The sequence below is a fragment of the Myodes glareolus genome, chromosome 6 (genome assembly GCF_982192425.1).
Source record: "Myodes glareolus chromosome 6, mMyoGla1.1, whole genome shotgun sequence".
Taxonomy (NCBI): domain Eukaryota; kingdom Metazoa; phylum Chordata; class Mammalia; order Rodentia; family Cricetidae; genus Myodes; species Myodes glareolus.
This window is the reverse complement of record NC_142031.1, coordinates 83072262-83089705: the sequence shown is the minus strand read 5'-3', so window position 1 is coordinate 83089705 and position 17444 is coordinate 83072262. Positions and strand designations below refer to the sequence as shown.

The 17444-nt window shown below is 44.4% G+C and overlaps 1 long non-coding RNA gene across 1 annotated transcript; it reads right to left on the bottom strand.

Annotated features, from left to right (window-relative positions):
• Window positions 1–12892: 12892 nt before the first annotated feature.
• Window positions 12893–16853, bottom strand: LOC146894306 (uncharacterized). Its single transcript, XR_015002360.2, has 2 exons — window positions 16714–16853; window positions 12893–15045 (listed from the first exon to the last, which is right to left on the bottom strand). It is a non-coding gene; the product is annotated as an uncharacterized LOC146894306 (long non-coding RNA).
• Window positions 16854–17444: the final 591 nt, after the last annotated feature.

Genomic DNA, 17444 nt, shown 5'->3' with positions numbered 1-17444 from the left:
ATTAGAGCATCAGGTGTTTTAGACAGGCAAAGAGTCACAGCTTCAGAGTTAAGCAACCGCAGCATAAACAAAAGCAACATAGATTCATAGAAAATATCCAATATAATGAACAGAGATTTGTTTTAATTGAAAGAAGAACAGAGCCTCTGAGATATATTAAGCATTCTAGGATATGTATGACTGACATTCCAGAAGGTAATGAGAAAGATAATAAGGCAGGCCAAAGCTGAGGTAACAATAGCTGGGAATTTCTCAAATGTGAGCAATCATGAACCTCCAAATCTATAGATTTGTGAAATCTAGAAATTGTGTATACAGTATAAACATATAGATTCAAAGTATTAACTTTGAATTAGTAAGTAGGATGTCTTAGAGTGTATTGCATACAAATTACAAAGTGACCAATATAAAGGACAAACCTTGCAAAAGTAGCAGGGGAAAACAGCACCTAACACAGGAAGGTATACAATGTCTTCTCTAGGCTGCCTCATCAGACAACATGAGAGGATGGAATAGAATTTGTTAAGACATCACTAAAAAATAAATAATACAGAATGCTAAATCTGTAAAAATAAGTCTTTTAAAGGGTGGATGCAAAATAAAGATGTTTTCAAATGAAAGGAAACTAAGAGAAATGTCACCAGCAGGCATACAAAAGGAAATGCTAAAGGGCTGAGGAGAGACTTGGAATGTTTACCTAGCGTGTGCAAAGCCCTAGATTCAATCCCTGCTATCATGAAACCCAAAGATTTCTTTTTCAGATAGAATGAAAATAACATAATTAAATTCAAATATAGAAAGGGATAGAGTACAAGAAATAGTATGAACCTAGGTAATTTTTTTCCCTTTTTTCCCTCTCAACTTCTCTTCTTTCTCCTCTTCGTCTTCTTCTTTCTTTTCTTCTTCTTTTCTTCTTCCTCCTCCTTCTTTTTCCTGGCTTTTTGAAACAGTTTTTCTCTGTAGCTTTACAGCCTGTTCTGAAACAAGCTCTTGTATACCAGGCTGGCCTCAGATTCACAGACATCCGCCTGCCTCTAACTCCCAAGTGCTGGGATTAAAGGCATGCGCCACCACTGCCCAGCTTTTTTAAACTTCTTCATAATTTGGCCATATAAAATAAAAAATAAGATTGGTTTGTAGGATTTTTTAAGATTTATTTTTACTTTATGTGTCTAAGTATTTGCCCACCGGTGTGGACCACATGTGTGTCTGGTGCCCATGGAGGACTGAAGAGGGTATAAGGTTATGGGAACTGAACCTGGGTCCTCTGCAAGAGCAGCAAGTGCTTTTAACCACCAAGACATCTCTCCAGCCCTTCCTGCAGGACATAAATTACAAAGGATGTAGTGGTTCTATTTAGGAATGGGGCTATGAACCTATACCACAGTAGCAAAGCTTTTGCGCGTTGTGATAGCTATAGGGTCACCTTGCCTAGATGAGGAGATGTTCAATTAGCTAAAACAAAATCACAGTTTCTATGTCAACAAAAGAATGGTATGAGATGTTTCTGGGTAAGATTACTGTTTAAACCAGACCTGGGTGAAGAAGATCTGCCCATGCTGTGTGTGCCAGGAATCAAGTCTGCTGGATTTGAATGGAACAAGGTCATGGAGGATGTGCAAGCTTGCTTTCTGTTCTTGAGCTGGGACATCTGATGTGGGATTCCCTCTGTATACTATGAATATGTTTTATTACCATTGGTTATTGAAGAAGCTGTTTCAGCCAATGCTTGTAGAGTAAAGCCAGGCGGGAAATATGAACAGAGATATAGTGAGAAAGTAGGCAGAATCAAGGAGATGCCGTGTAGCTGCTGAAGGAGAAGGTTGCCAGTCAGAACCTTACCTAGTAAGTCACAGTCTTGTAGCAACAAACAGATGAATAGAAAGGGTTAATTCAAGATGTAAGAGCTATCTAGAAATATGCCTAAGCTAATAGGCCAACTGTAATTAATACAGTTTCTGTGTAATTATTTGGGTCTGAGCGGTTGGTTGGGAAGCAAGCAAACAGTCTCTGCCTACAAAATAGCATGCCAACATGGGCCAACTACATCCAAATAAAACCTGAGAGAGATTGGGAAGGAATTCTAGACACACACACACACACACACACACACACACACACACACACACACACAAAACAAACAAAAAAAACAAAAAACAAAGTTAAGCATGACTTCATGCTAGCAGCAGCATTTTCTCGGGTGGGCTCTGTTTGCTAGAAGCAAGCAGAGGCATGATTCCTTTAAGAGAAGGCTTCCTGACTCAGTGGTAGCAGCAAAAACTGTGTGGATCCTGGTTTGTGCTAGTTGCAGGAACAGCTCTGACTCTTTGAGGAGGCCGGACACTTGAATGGGCTTTGTGGACAGTGTGCTCCAAGTTACTTTGTGGCAGTATGGGCCAAGTGCTTCCCAGAGTTGAGGTAGTGGGCACAGCTCCCACGCTGTGGGTCCAGAACTAGCAGTAAAGGCACCTCCACCATATTGAAAGGCTGAGAGAGGCAGAGCCAGCATAAACGGCCTCTGTGACCAAGCCGCTTACCATTTTAAAAGTGCTCCTGGTCATAAAATGATTACAGATGTGCAGTAAAGAGAGATCCAGACAGAAACAAACCTCTAAATGGGTCACAGTGTGTTAAAAAGAATGTATAAGAATATATGTAGGCTTGGGAGAAAGAAGAAAACAAGTATAGACAGTTATAAAAAGAAATAAATAGTTTAAAAAAATAAAGCTACGCCTTTAAAGAGACAGTCATAGATTAAAGGAATAAAGAAAAATAAGCCACTTAAAAATGGAAAATGCATAGAGAGTCTGGATTATGTATATTATTGTGTTTTCTTTAATTTTTTGACTGTAAATATGCTAAGTACAGAGAGATATTTTTGTTCTGGCTGCTAAGCTAAACTAACATATATGATTTAAAAGTATCTTGAGTTCAAAATTTGGGTCTAAGGAAATGTTGCTTTGGAAAAGAGGTTCTGCTTTTGTTTCCACAGAGGATAGAAAGCTGGGGATTCCTTACCAGCTAATACGATTTGATCAAACAGGACCCTCTGAAGCAATGGCCCAGTGGTCCAACATCCATGACAGCTTCAGGACTGCTGGCTGAGATGAGCCTACCACACCTGTTAGTCAGGTCTCTACCCTGATAAGAGACATAAGAGACCTGATTAACAGTGTCCCAATCAGCAGGAAGTAGTCTAGAGAACAACACCCAAATTCCCTAAATGATTGTTTATAAATGTTTATTTACATTTAAAGGGGGATAACTTATAGAGATGAATAGTTTGCATTCGAATAGATCTTGGTTTAGTGATACAAATTTAAGGTCAATTTTGTTATATGTATATTTCTTCTCTTGATTAAGGTACTGTGTTCATGCAGCTCATTTAAAAATGTATAATTAAGAAATACAGATTAACAGATAATCATCTATAATAGTCAAGCCTATAGTCATGTTAGTTGGGTTTTCTGGATGTACAGAGATATATTTCAGATGGATAAGTTTCAAACCTTTTAAAGACTAGCAATATGGCATTTAAAATGTTTTAAGATCTTAGGACTTTTCCTGACAATGAGGCATATCTGCTCCTGGAAGCACCAGTCTACTTCAAGAGGATGATGGGCACCAAAGGGGCTCCTTATGGAATTTTTTAGCCATTTGCACAAGAAACTACTCTTGCCTGGACTGTTTGATGGTATGCTGTTTAAACTGGACATATAGGACCCACATAAAAAATGATTGCTGAACTTGCCTAAAGGTGAGACAGTCCTTCAGAGTTCCTGCTTCATGAAAGAATCTGCCAGACATTCTGCCGGACACAGAAGAAAGTGACTGACAAACTGCAATAGAGGCAAAACAGTCTTTCAGATTTCCTGTTTCATGGAAAAGTCTTCTGGATACTACGGGCCTGTAGGCTGAAGATGGGTGCCCCAATGTTACAGAAGAACTTTGGGTGACTGTCCAGGCAGCAGGATGTCTCTGTCAATTCCAGAGTTTTGGAAGTTGCTTACAATGCACTTCCTGTTAACTTAGGTAATATTATATCCTTCTGGGGTCTTTGATGGAGTTAAAGAATAGGTAGTTATAGTTTTCCTTATTCATGATAAAAGATAAAATAGATATAAATATTGTAACTGTAATTCTTGCTTGATACCTGTTTTGTTATATGTAATTTTACTATGTTAAAGTTAAAACCCTTCTTTTTATTTAGAAAGAAAAGGGGAGATGATGTGGGATTCCCCTCTGTATGCTATGAATATGTTTTATTATCGTTGATTTTTTTTTTTAAAAAAGCTGTTTCAGGTAATGGCTTAGTAGAATAAAGCCAGCCAGGAAATTCGAACAGAGATATAGAAAGTAGGCAGAGTCAAGGAGACACTATGTAGTCAAGAAAGATGCCAGCCAGAACCTTACCCAGTAAGCCACAGCCTTGTGATGATACCCATATAAATAGAAATCGGTTAATTCAAGATGTAAGAGCTAGCTAGAAATATGCCTAAGCTAATAGGCCAAACAGTATTGTAAGTAATACAGTTACTGTGTGATTATTTGGGACTGAGCAGTCTGGAAACAAATGAGCAGTCTCTGCCTACAGATATCTCCTGCTAGTCTCAGACATCAGTGTCCCTGCTCCTGGATCTTCCAGTTTAGATGGAGACCCTGTCATTGCTCTCTTGATCCTGATGTCTTCAGGCTCACAATGCTCACACCTGCTCCTCTGGCTGTCAGATTCAGACTGGAATGTACCAAGCCCTTCTTGGGCCTCCAGCTTGCAGATGACAAGTTGCAGAACTCTGTGGCCTCCATAATCATGGGCCATTCGCTTATGATCAATCTGCTTCTATCTAGTCCTTCTTGGTTCTATTGCTCTGGAGAACTTTAATGACTGCTCAGTCATGAGATACCAGGAGCCCAGCATGGCGGATGTGTGGGAAGAGGGATGATGGGGACAGTGGGCATCTGCAGGGTTGGGGGTGGGATGCAGGAGTGAGAGTCTGCTTCCATCCACAGAGAACTGATGCCAGGAAGGCCACACCCACCTTTCATCTTTGTTTTACTGTTTTTATTGAGCTATACATTTTTCTCCGTTCCCCTCCCTTATTCCCCTCTCCCTTTCTGCCTCCTCTGGTGACTCCCATGCTCCCAGTTTACTCAGGAGCTCTTGTCTTTTTCTCCTTCCTCTTAGTCAAGGCTTTTAAGGTTAGAGTTGGAGATGTCATCTGTGGCTTGGTGCTGGTCCAATATTTCAGTGTTTGTGTGTGTATATCTGCGTGTCTGTGTGTGTGTGTGTATGTGTGTGTATGTGTGTGTGTGTGTGTGTGTGTGTCTTTGTGTGGGTAGGGAGTGTTTGTCTGTGTATGGGTGTGTAATATTTGCCCTGCAATTTTCCTTGTCTCCGCCTCTTAAGGAAGACTGGGCTTTTATGGTTAGTAAAATCTGCTCTCCAGTTAGGAAGCTCTTCAAGGACTTCCATTACGTTTTTATGTCAGGGCCCATCCACTTGCAGGCTGACGCAAGGCAAGGGCTGGTGTTGTGTCCAAAGCACAAGCTAAGGTGCCCACAGTGACCTGACTGTGGTGGCACTGTCCTAGGAGCACAGGTTGTCTGTGTGGCTTCATCCTGTGGCAGAAACTCCAAGGATGCCAGCCAGGCCTCTTGCTAGGCAAGTCAGCTCTATTCCAGAGTAGTCTGAATTGCCCCCTGGGGGCAGCAACCTGTCCGCTAGGCATGTATCCTCTGGCCAGCCTTTGTAACACAACACTGTCTTTCCAAAGATGCCAATGTCCTAGTCCTGGAGATGACGGCACCCGGCTGGAACCTTGGAATCTGGCTGGCATCTGAGCCTTCATGTCCACGGTATCTGGCCTTATGTGGAGCTAAGCTCAGGACCAAGTGAGAGAGGGATAAAGTCTACCTGAATCTCTAAATCTCTAAAAGGTTAGACTCATGACGTGTGTGTGTGTGTGTGTGTGTGTGCGCGTGTGTGTGTGTGTGTTGCCTCCGAAGTCCTTCATATGTGACAGAGAACATGGAAAGCATGTGTCACTTTGCAAGACTGTGATAGAAGCAGTAATCAGGTGTGGTCTCCTCATGGCTCTGTGGCATGCACCAGTGCGGTGGCCTGCTACTTGTCTGTATCAGACAAGGTCTTAGGTCTGGCAGAATTCAGTTCTGATGACCTGGTTCTGAGCCTTTTGTTGGGTGCTTTCTAGGGGTGGTGACACGCCAGGGAACTGCCCCATGTCTTCCTGATGAGATTGTGCCCTGAAGCAGCAGCAACTCTTCAAACCCCCAGCCCTTCTCCTGCCCCTTCCTGCTGCTCAGCCCTGGCAGGAGGAAGCCTGCCTTACAGATGGGGAGTCTCAGAATCTCAAAGCAGGCCCGAGGTCTCCCACTGAGAATGGAGATACACTGGTTCCCGTCTTGTTTCCTTTTCCTGTAGCTGTGGTGAAAAACCCTGATACCCAGTTTAGGGGGAGAAAGATTTATTCTGGCTTGCAGTTCAGATTAGTCCATCACAGCAGAGAAGTCTCTACAGCAGGACCTTGGGGAGCTGGTCACATTGTATTCACACAGCTCAATTCTTGACTGTAGGAAGCCTCTGTGCTGCCAAGGGAACCTATGTAACCTCTCTCTCTCTCTTTCTCTCCTTCTCTCTCGCTCTCTCTCCCCTTCCTCCACCTTTTTATTCTTTGACAGTTCCATACATGTATGTAATGAATCTTTGTTATTTTCACCCTACTCTCCTCTCTCCTACTGAAACCCCCACCCCTTCCACTTTCATATCCTCTTTCTTGTTGGCGACCCACTGAGCTCATAATTGGTTTCTAGCACCTCTGTGGATGGAGATTATTTACTGAAGCATAGCAACTCAATGGCTACTACACCCCTGAAGAAAATGTTACCCTCCAGTAACCATTAACTGCCCCTACTCCCTTAGGGAGGTGGGCCTTGTGGTTCTTCCCCATCTATGGTGAACCGTTGGTGGACCCAATCTTATGCAGGTCTTGTTCAAATAGCACAGCTGCTGTAAGTTCATAAATGTAATGGCTATGCCATGTCCACAGGACACTTTTTGGTTGCATATCTCTCCATCCTTTGGCTCATACATTCTTCCCTCCCCCTCTTCCTCCATATTCTCTGAGCTCTGGAGAGGATGATATGGATGTCCCATTGAGAAGTAAGACTCTCTATCATCATTTAGTTTAGGCACTTGGTCAGCTATGGGTTCTTGCATTAACTGTTGCCTACTACAATAAGAAGCTTCCCTGATGAAGGATAAAGGCAGCACTAGTCTATGGGTATGTAAGCATATTTAGCAAGCAGTTTGACAACATGACCACTTAGCAAAATAATAATAGTGTGTTCCACACTGTTACACCTTCTCATCTAAGGGCTGTTGAACATGTTTATCTCACCAGGCATGCATTCCCTCCTGTGTAGTAGACGTTGAATCCAATCAGAGAAGAGTTTGTTATTCCACTAACAGACGTGCCACTGTTGCACCAGAGGGTGGGTCTTAGCTGGCATTGTTACTATGGTTCATAGGAGTCATAGCTGATGACTTCTCACAGCTAGCAGCCTACTTAACATCTCGTACTATGAAAGTCAGCCAGGAGGGAGGAGGCTTCCAGATCAGTTCTGGTTTGATCTCTTCATGCCTGTGACCAAAATGTGCAGTGACTTTAGCAATGGGCCTTAACATACAATTCTCATAGGCAAAGCCAGCATTAGGAGTACACTCCTGGTGCAGGAGAATTATCTGTATTCTGTCAATCATGTATTTTAATAAAACGCTGATTGACCAGGCAGGAAGTATAGGCGGGTCAACCAGACAGGAAGTAGAGGCAGGGCAATGAGGACAGGAAAAGGCTAGGAAGGAAGAAGCCCATTCCTCCAGTTCTGCCCAGACGACTGAACATGTGAGCTGCCACCCTGAGAAAGGTACTGAGCCGTGTGGCTAACATAGAGAAAAATAATGGGCTAACATAAGTTATAAGAGCTAGTAAGTAGCCTGAGCTAATGGGCCAATCAGTTTATAACCTAATGTAGACTCCGTGTGATTTTCTTTGGGGCTTGCCGGCTTGTTGGGGTACTGGGCGGAACAGAAGCCCCAACAAGCAGGCCCCTTCATGTTACACACTCCTTTAATCCCAGCACTCAGAAGGTAGAGGAAGGTGGTACTCTGAGTTCAAGGTCAACCTGAACTACAAAGTAAATGCCAGGATAGCCAGAGCTACACAGAGAGCTCTGTCTTGAAAAATGAAATTCTGGGAGGCAACCAAGAGCAATGACAACAGCCTGTATTGGGAGGGGCTTCTGGGACCTCCCTGACCAATGGGGTACCCACAACTGGCAATAGAATTTTCATTTTTAAAAAATCTATGACTTATGGGAAAAATATTATCCATCCAAGGAGGTACTTCTGTTCAAAATCTCTTCTTGTGATATTTTTAATAAGCTTATAAAATAACAGGTTTCCAAATGGCTTTTTCATACATCCTAAGTTTTGGTTATACCTCAACTCCTGTCTTAAGAGTTCTTGCCACTGCGTGACTGGCGATGCTATGGGGCTTAAATATTGCATGTATAACTTTTGTCATAAGGAAGACCAGATACAGATTTCTTTACTGTTAAATACAGTCATCTTTTGGTGTCCATGGGAAAAGGGTGGCCGGATCCCATACCTTGGGATACTAAAATCCACAGATACTCATCTCTTACACAACATGGCATGTTTACATAAAGCCTACACACATCCTCCCCGTGTACTCTTGTCAGCTCTAGCTTTCCTAAATACTTTAAGAAATAGCAAGGCTATGTGTGTCCTTGTGATATTGTTTAGAGAAATAGCAATAAGAGAAATAAGTCTGTTCAGGACAGATATGGTGTTCATCCCCATATGTTCCATCTGTGTTGAGTCTGGGGATGCAGAAGTGTGGGTATTGAGAATGTACCCTCATAATGAACTAACACAAAGTGAAGATTTTTTTTTTTAAACCCAAAATGGAATGTGCCATAAGTTCCAAGGGTGGGCATTTGGCTGTGTTTCCGGAGCAGGAAGACCAGGTTCTTGGCCATGGTATGAAACACTTTTCATCTTTGGAGTTTGTCTCTCTTCAGGTGCCCACCCTGGCTTAGCTCCGGTGGACTAAAATCACAAGGCTGGCAGCCTGCAGCTCCTTTTGCAAAGAGCTGTCAATCACACTTCAGATTGATGTCAGAAGATCCTGGCTTGGAAGTCACGATCCAGCTGGGAACAACCAATGTTTCTTACCTCTAGGGGCCACGTCAGGTGACCTGACTGCTCACCCTGGAAAGCGCGTCTTAGAAGAGGAGGCCATTTCCAGAAGATACGGATTGTTGTTTAAAACAGTGCGTTCCCTGGGTGGTGGTCTTCATTTTTTATTAGTTCATTTTCTGTCCTTTTAACAAAACCACTGAGGCTGGATAATTTATGAGGAAGAGCAGTCCTGGAGGCAGAAATGTTCAAGTCTAGGCAGCCTCCTCTTACAGGCCCTCGTGGATACGCCCATAGGCAGATGCTGCCCGACAGCAGAGGCATGCACATGAGTGGAAGAGGTACACACAGGAGAGAGAGCAAGTGTACAACCCACTTTCAACTAACTCATCCCTGTGTGTAACTGACTCTTGAGTCAGCTTGACAGAAGCTAGAGTCGTCAGAGAGGAGGGAGCCCCAGCGAAGAGAATGCCTCCATGAGATCTGGCTGTAAGGCATTTTCTTAATTAGTGAGCAATGGAGAGAACTCAGAAATGGTGGGTGGTGCCATCTCTGGGCTGGTGGTCCTGGGTTCTGTAAGAAAGCAGGCTGAGCAAGCCAGGGTAGGGAAGCCAGTAAGCAGCACTCCTCCATGGCTTCTATAGCTCCTGCCTCCAGGTTCCTGCCCTGTGTGAGTTCCCGCCCAGGTCCCCATTGGAGATAACAACCATGTGGAAGTGGAAGCTAAATAAACCCTTTCCTCCCCAGCTTGCTTTGGGGCTTGGTGTTTCATCACAGCAAAAGAAACCCTCACTAGGACACTGTCAGCTAGCACAGTGTCTCAAGGAAGATATGAATGCATCCATAAGAGCAGAACCTCTGTCACTTAAGTGTGAAAGGCCCCACTTCCCAGCGTCTTCCTGTTGCAGTAACATGCCACATGAAGCTGGGTGGGGATGATCCACACCCAAGCCACAGTGTTACTGTTTGCTCTGTCAGGGCTCCAGATGACACATTCTGTACCCTGCTCACAACTTTGCACACCTGTATGGAATCTTCCACTTTCTCTCCAGCTAGAGAGAGGAAAGGAAGAGGGAAGTGGAAAAGAACAAAACAGAAGACAAAATACGTTCTTCAAAAGCATGGCCCCATGTCCTATTTGCTCCCACGAGGCTCCTCCTCCTACAGCATCCAAACCAAACCAAGGTTTTGTCTTTTATTTTATATCAATCGGTGTTTTTCCTTTCATATATGTGTATGAGGTTGTTGGATCCCCTGGAACTAGAGTCATAGACAATTGTGAGCTGTCGTGTGGGTGCTGGGAATCAAACCCACGTCCTCTGGGAGTGCAGTCCATGTGCTTGACTGCTTAGCCATCTCTCCAACCCTGGGACCAAAGTTTTTAATCATGCGGCCACTTGGTGTAATTAAAATCCAAACTGTAAGGTTAAGTGCTATAGTTGCCTCAAATGTTCTGTTTTAAGGCAGTTTCTGGGACTATGTTGCAGAGAGAGAAAATTATAAACAGGACAGTGTGTAACATGAAGGGGCCGGCTTGTTGGGGTTTCCGTTCCGCCTGGTACTCCACAGCCAGCAAGCCCAAAGAAAATCACACACAAGACTCCATAAGATTATAAACTGATTGGCCCATTAGGTCAGGCTACTTATTAGCTCTTATAACTTATGTTACCCCATTATCCTTATCTATGTTAGCACATGGCTCCGTACCTTTCTCAACAGGGCAGGTTACATGCTGCCTCTTCAGTGGTCTGCACAGGAATGGCAGAGGAACCTCTCTGCTTCCCAGAATTCTGTTCTCATTGCATCACCTCTACTTCCTGTCTGGTTTTCCCGCCTATACTGCCTTCCTGGCCAATCAGCGTTTTATTAAAATATGATTGACAGAATACAGATAATTCTCCCGCACCAGACAGTGGTCTCTCTGAGTTGAAGAAACAGAAATCTGAAGTTGGGCAAACCGCTAGCGAGGAAAGAGCTGTACTGAGAAAGCTTCCATAATCATCCTAGACACTCTGCTTGAGTTCATTCTGGAACAGTCAGCAGAACATGAACAGGGTAAAGCTCCTGGAGATGAAAAAGAATTATCAGGAAAAGATAAGCCGAACAGTTCCTCATGGTCACAAAGGACTAAGACATTTGATTTCAAGCTGGTACAACAGAATGTTTAAAGGAACATAAAACCATGGCATTGGCTGGGGAGTGGTGGTGCACGCCTTAAACATCAGCACTTGAAAGGAGGTGGATCTCTGTGAGTTAGAGGCCAGCCTGGTCTATATAGCAACTTTTAGGACAGTCAAGATACTGTCTCTAAATGAGTAAATAAAGTAAAAAGCATGGCGTAAGAGAAAAACCCACAATGCCCAGCGTTCAATACAGTAACTGGACTACAAGGAGAAAGTCAGCAGGTAATAATAAGTAGCCAGGAAATAAGATCAGCACACGGAGCTTTAGAGTGGCTCTTGTGAGTTCTGCACAAACTCAAGTCATTAAAGAAAAACATGAACATAATGAGAAGGAAAGGAAGATAGAAGAAGAACCCAAGGAACTTGAAGAAATGGGAAACCTAAGAAGTGAAAAGTCGATTGCCTCTGTTAATGGTTAGTAGCAGGTGTGATGCTAAGGAAGCGCGCTCTTGTGAGATGCGACAATAGGAAGTATTGAAAACGAAGGGCAGACAGAGGGAATGGAGCTGGACTTGGTGGTCCTGGTCCTTAATTTTAGCACTCAGGAGCATGAGGCTCTCAGTGAGTTCGAGGGCAGCCTTGTCTCTATAACAGGCTCTGGAAGAGCCAAGGTTATGCCAGTCTGGATGGGGGAAGAAATTTAGCAGAGTCACAGTGCCCTCTGGGACAACAGCAAAGTCTCTCATTCCTAGAACGTTAGGTTCCTGGAAGATAAGAAAATGAGACAGCAACGACCAAAATGGTGAATCACCTCAGAAACTTGACGGCCCCAAGTATCTGTTACTAAATACAATATAATCAAACATCTAGAAAACAGGAAGAAAAAAAAAAGAGGACATCTTTTAAGTATTGCAATCTAGAGAGCGGGCGCAGGGGTCGAGTATGCTGCTCCTGCAGAGGACCCAAGTTCTGTTCCCAGCACCCCTGTCCGGCAGCTCACAATCACCTGTAACTCCAGTTCTGGGAGACCGAATATAGATGCTAAAACTTTGAGACAGCTCTTCTAAAATATAGGAGGAAATCTTTCCAACTTTAGATAAAACATTGGATTTCATAAAAAGTCAACTTTTTCTGCTCTTAAAATGGCACAGGTGAGAAGTAAAAAAGCAAGGTGTTCAGCACACAAAAAAGGACAAGCTGTGTCAAGCTAATTCAGACACGACATAAATGTGATACAGGTGGCAAATAAACACGAGATGACACATAGCCCCAGCCACCACCAGGAAAATGCAAATTCAAGCCTCAGTGAGCTGCAAGGCCTGTTCACTAGAGTTGCTAACATTTGAAAGACGGACGATACCAAGTGTCGGCGTGTAGGTGCAACAGTTTGGACTGTTGCTATTAGAAACGCCACATGATGAGTCTACTTTGGAAAACAACTCATTTACTATAAAAGTTAGCCCACACTCATCTGTTCAGAAATTCTACTTCTGTGTATTCATCTGGGAGAAATGAAAACGACTACACAAATGTGCATGGAAATTTATTCATCCTCAGCTCAAGATGGAAGCAATTCAGATGCTCACCAGTAGGTGAGAGGAGAAGCAAATGCCATGTGACCTGAACACGAAGTCCTACTGAGTAAGATAAAGGAGCAGCTACAGATACATGAAGTGACACAGGCTGAGCCAAGGTTCAGTTCTGTTTATCTGAAATCTAGAAAAAGCAAACCTAAATCTTTAGTGATAAAAATTAGGTTAATGCTGGGTTGGATGGGTGAAGCAGCTAACCACAGATAGATACTGAGGGTGCTCTCGGGGGGTGGTGTAAACGGACACAGTGATTATGGTGATGAAAGCATTTACATTCATCAAAGATAGACACGTTTATCCAAGCTCATCGACCTGTGAGCTAAAATGTGTATGCTTTTCTTATAAGTAACTAAAACTAAAATGTAGCCAACTTAAATAAATGTAGGTTCAATTCCCCTCAGCACCACTCACAATACACAAAAGGGCTGGGTGGTGGCAGCACACTTTTAATCCCAGGCCTAGGGAAGGAGAGGCAGGCAGAGCTCTGAGTTCGAAGCTAGCCTGGTATACAAATGGAGTTCCAAAACAGGCTCCAAAGCTACACAGAGAAACCCTGTCTCAAAAAAAAAAAAAAAAAAATTCCCACGCAAATGCTCTTTCTCATCTCCCCAAGCCTACCACTTGCCTTCCCTCTGCGTTCCTGCTGTTTTTATACTCCTAGCCTGGTAAGTTTCTCTTGTGCCTCTGTCTCTCAAAATTCCTCCATCTTTTGGATGCCTCTTAAATCCTTCCAGCCTAAATGCTTCCTTAGGCCACAATCTGGAGCTCTGCAAGTATTCACCTCTTATCTATTTGGACTCCATCAAGGTTGACTATTGATGTGTGTCTTTCCCAGCTTGCCTGAATGCATCTGCATCTTGCTTCTCCGTTGGTTTTAAACTCAGGGATGAGCACCATTTTGAACCCCTATCACGAGCTGCTATAAAAATACCAGGAGGTATTTCTCATTGTTCCCAGGGTGGAACTTCTTATCTTGGCTTTGTCGGTTCCCTAAAGGTCTACCGGCCCCAGACGTAAGCATCCGGGATGTGGAGACTTATCTAAAGAGATGTGGAGCAGGAGGAAAATAGGCTTTCAACCCAACCCTGCCGCTTCCACCGCAGCCATGCCCTCTGTCCACCGAACTCAGGCTGTTTTCCCCTCATGGGCAAGTTCCATGGGTTCGATTGGCACAAGATGAGAGAATTGTGTCAAACACCTGGTTATTGCTGTTACTGAGGGCTGGGTGGATGGTAGGACCAGGCCCTCAGATCTGGCAGGGGTCACAGAACTGGTATCCTTATCCAAGGCAGACTTCAGTCTGGAGGGTTTCTCCAGTCATAAATTCATTCCCCAGAGACGAGAGAAACAGGCCAGGTCTCCAGCTCTGTAGCCCTTACAAAAGTGTGCTGTGTTTCTTCAACCCCATCCCCACATCTGGTTACATTTACTGTGCTAAAAATGTATCCATCCTGCTTGCCATGTTCGCATTTCAGAACATGGGGCAGCCTCAGGGGAAAAGCCCTCATAAATACCATGCATTTGAAAAAAATCAGTGCCGGGCATTTCCATATCTCCCAAAAATGAAAATAAATGTCCCAAACCACACTTCTCTGGAAGCTCTGCATGCTCATGAACTAGGGTCCTAGCAGGCAAGAAAAAAAAAAAAAGAATCCTCCAAAGAGATGGGGAGGACTGTGTAGGGAACCCAGAAAATAAAAGGATCTTCTGGCTACCTAGGAAAGGTAGCTTTCAAAGCTGGGAGGAACAACAGGGAAGCCAAGAGTCAGGACACCTGGTTCAGCCTGGTGATTTTCTGAGTGACCAAGAGCATGTCACTCAGGATCTTTGGGCCTCTCTTCTCCATCTGGGCATAATCATTTCTGTTTCCATGGCAGTTGTGATTCTGGGAACAAGGCAGAGCTGTTTGTCCATGTGTTTGTAGCTGTGCGTGTTCTCGATGCCTAGAACAGTGCCTGGCCCGTGGAGACACTCTGTAAATAATGTTCAGATAGACGAATATTGTAGGGTTGTTTAGCTATGCACTTGGTGCTTGACCGCGGTGGCGTCAGGCAGCCAGCCTCATCTCTGAGCTCCAGTATCCTTGTTTCTAGAACAGAGATATGAAAATACCTGTGATGAGATATTAAGTCCAGAAATAATATTTAATGGCTAGTGGATGCTCACCCAAGTGGGCCTCACCCAGCTGGGGCTCACCCTATGGTTACTGTTCCTTCTACCACTTTGTGCTTGTTGACTTTTCACAGTCTGTAAGAACTCCCCCTATTCTTGGCTCACTGAAGCCCCGTGTGATGGGTTCCTCACTCAGTGGCCTGCCCTATGTGAACGCTTTCTCACTCAGTGGCCTGGTTTGGTTTCCTCCATAAGGATCTGGGATGAGATGTATAGAGATAACGCTGACACTTGTGATTGAGAGGAGACAGAAAGCTCCGTGTGCCTTGCCCAGTGTCCTAGCCTTTCCACTGTGGCAGGAGTCACATGCTGCTGCTCCCTTCCCAGGGGTCATGTGAATGAAGAGTAAGGCTGAGCTGAGGAGTTGAACTGAGCCGAATTTAACTAAGTTGGAAAAACCCGGCAGCCCCATGTAGAGCCCTCTGGGATGAGGCATCCACCATTTGAAGAGACAGCATTTGCACTCCTTGAAGCTGCCACTGACAAATGAGGAAGAGAAACACTTTTGTGGGCATGATATCCAGCGAGATGACCTCTAGCTATCGCCTGTCCTCAGAGGCAGCTCCTCACTCCAGGCCACCTGCTTCCTCTGTACCTCCCCACTGCTGCTCACAGGATGTGCTGTCCAATACTGCCTTCCCTTCTCTACCTGCCAATACTCTGGGTCCTTTCCCCCGAATAATTATGAGTATAATGAAGGAAAGGCTTTGAATCTTTGGCGTTTCCCGGGGTGCTAAGTTCAGTATCCAGTAGGGGTTCAATGAAAGCTTCTCAAATAGGTGTCGTAGTCTCTGTTTCCATAACATCTAACACAGTTGGTGCTCGGCTTACTGATCCGTCTTTCTCTATAGAAGTGTTCATCCTGAGGTATCTCAGGTGGCTGGCATATAGTATCTGCTAAGTAAATGAACGAGTGGCCGGCTGCACAACATAAATCAAGGGTATCAAATGTCAACACCATATGATATTGTCCCTGGGTAACAACAAAAGTCCCATTCCCCGCAATACAGGTCCAGAAATTGTGGTCACATTATTACTCTTGGGGGAAAAATGCTACAAGCTCTGAACAGCCCAGGTAGGACCCATTCCTAATTCTAGCCTGGTTAAGGGACACCCAGGCTTGAGAGTCTCTTATGGGACCACAGCCAGCTATGGAGTATGGATAGAACAGGTTTCAATGGGCGAGAGCCTTACTTAGCAATTCACGTGTCCTCCCAAATAACATTTAAATAAGTAAGGCAAGCTGTGAAAAGCTGTGGTTAAAAATGAACATAGGGGTGGAAGTGGGAGTCTAACAGATGGTCACCGTGCCTCTTCTGTGGCAGGTGGGACGAGCCAGGCACACAAACACATCTCTAAAGAGCTGCTGGCATCGGCACGTTCAGTGTCCTCCCACAGAATGAGCCCTGCACACACAGGCTTCGGTTAGCTCCACCCAGAGCAGCTCTGACCTGGTAGACATGGGGTCTGCCTGGATCTCACACACAGCCAGTCACCCTCCACTAAACGGAGAAAAGGTGGGGGGGGGGCAAGACAATTCATGCTAGGCTGAGCTGGAGGCCCCACTACAGGAGAGGAACAATACCTGAAGATATCTTTGGGAGGCTGAGCTGCATCCTTTCGCCATGGTATCCGCAATACTCTCTGGTTTCCTCGCTCCTTTCTCCACCCGTGCCAGCTCTCAGCCCCAGCTCACCTGCCAGCCCACTGTTTGATAACTAGGAGGACTGCTGTTGGGTTTTCTAACTCTGTGGGGGCCCGCCACCCAGCTTCCAAATAAATACGGGAAGACTTTATTGTTCCTCATGAATGCCCCACCTTAGCTTGGCTTGTTTCTAGCCAGCTTTTCTAACTTAAACTATCCCGTTTCTCTTTAACTACATTTTGCCTCTGGGCTTTTTACATTTCTTTAATTTGTATCTTTCCTCCCTTCTTACTCCATGGCTGGCTCTGTGACTGGGTGGCCCCTGTGTCCTCCTCTCCTTCTGCTTTTCTCGCTCCTCCCTCTCTTCTCTAGATTTCTCCTCCTATTTATTCTCTGCCTGCCAGCCCGACCTATCCCTCTCTCCTGCCTAGCTACTGGCCATTCAGCTCTCTATGAGACCAATCAGGTATTTTAGGCAGGCAAAGTAACGCAGCTTCACAGAGTTAAACAAATGTAACATATAAGAATGCAACGCATCTTTGCATTATTAAACAAATGTTCCACAGAATAAACAAATGTAACACATCTTAAATTAATATTCCACAACAGAGCACACTTTGCAATGTCCCTTGGGAAGGACTCTCCTGGTTTATGCAGAAAAATCTTCTGCT